The sequence below is a fragment of the Olea europaea genome, unplaced genomic scaffold, assembly GCF_002742605.1.
Source record: "Olea europaea var. sylvestris unplaced genomic scaffold, O_europaea_v1 scaffold2875, whole genome shotgun sequence".
Lineage (NCBI taxonomy): Eukaryota > Viridiplantae > Streptophyta > Magnoliopsida > Lamiales > Oleaceae > Olea > Olea europaea.
Window position 1 is genome coordinate 52,620 of NW_019247287.1, and position 1,986 is coordinate 54,605.

Genomic DNA, 1,986 nt, shown 5'->3' on the forward strand with positions numbered 1-1,986 from the left:
TACGAATTAATGATAATGATAATTAATCTAGAATTTTTATTTGTTCAATTATCCGATTTGGAATTAGAATTATGGTACGCACAGCTGCGGAAAGATAGAAGAATGAGGGATCATGGAGGCTTGTAATTTAATCAGTACATTTAGTATAAAAAAAATAAATAGAGAATGAGTTTGATTGTTCAAATGTGAAGACACAGAGTCATTCTTTATATTAAAAATGCACCAAATTCACTTCCGTTCATGTGTGAGCTGCAAGAAAATGCACCACTTCACCATCAACAAAGCCACCCCAAAGTTCTTCACTTCCACCTATGATGCCAAAGATGAAAGAAATGCCTTTTGGGACTTATTTAATGGCTCTCTCCACTTCCAAGTCTCTATTGCAACCCCAATGAATACTCCCATCCATTCTCCCTTTCAGTTTCGCATCAATTACAATCTACTTGGACATCTGAATGAGATAAAAGTTGTGGACAGGCATGTGAATTCAGATCTTGATCAAGGATTGTGCCAGGAATTTGGAGAATATTCACCTTCCATCAAATTTTGGTGATGTCTTTTTATTTTTAATTATTTAATTTTGATATTACGCTAGGCTAGATTTTTTTTGTTCTACGATTATGATAAGCCTTATATCATGAACCTTTAATTTCTTAATCCTATTTAATTTTTCATTCAAACCACAATTTTTAATTTTAATAGTTGACATTAATTTATTTTTTCTACAATTATATCTGCAATAGTTGTATGAGTGTTGTGTCTTATTTTACCTTCAAAAGATTTAAAATAAAACATGGTGTCAATTGTTGTAAAGTTCGATAGGGGCTAAAAATATACCGTTATGCTTTACGTGATCTTTAAATATTCATAAATTATTAATGCATTTTTATATATTTGCATTGATCATAGAAATATAGCGAAGTTACATGTAAAAATAGGTTTAATTCTATTCGAGGAGATTGTTAAACAAATTAGGAATATTGATTTTCATAATTGAATCATGTTGTCAATTCATAAGGGTCGAATTAAAGGTGATTGATATAATGGTTTTTGGGATCCTAGTACGCTTTTCATTATTATATTTTTATAAAACTTGCATTTAGTTATAACATTGCATTGATTTTAGTTAACTTAGGTTTTGCATTTATAGGTAGATTATTAGATTACAAATTAGTAAGAGAAAAATCACCAATTTTTATAGTTTCGATTAGATGAAGATAATTTGAATTTAACCAGTACAATCTCTGTGGGTACGATACTTTGACTCAAAATTCATTTTACTACTTGTTAATGAACCGTATACTCACATCAAATTTAAATCGAAAAGATAATTTTCGACAAGAAGTTTTTGATGTCGTTATGGGGGATTGTTACTTTAGTTTAAGTTCGATTTATTTTTGCATTAATTCGAACTTCTACCTGGATTTTTATATTTTTATTTTCGTTACATTTAAGTTTTTTTTATTTTTTATGTTTATTTTTTTAGTATAAAAGAACAAAAATAGTACGATAAAGATGACTATGATTTATTTCAACAAGATGCTCATATGTGACTTGATCATAAGGCAACAGTAATTTGTAGCTTAAAAATTTTGATGAGGGTGATATATTTGTGGGGGATTTCATTATAGGATAGCGACTAAAGGATATAAAAGTAAACTGTGAACTTTACGAAATTGTCATAGATGACTTACTTGTTGCATTATTTTTCTCACCACAATTTGATGTGGGTGAATTGCCTATGGGATTATTTCTTCCACCAATTATTAATAGACATCAATTAAGGAAATCGCGTCAACCAAACTTCTAACAAATACAATAAGATGAGAAGACTTTCAATGAAGATGTCATTGTTTCTTTGCGAAAAAGCTTTGGATACAGATGTGAAACTTGAAAAAATAATTTCAATTTAAGAAAAGGAGCTTGAAAAGATCGGGAAATAAATCATAACAGACCAAAAAGAATTAGTAGCATGCAAAGAAGGGA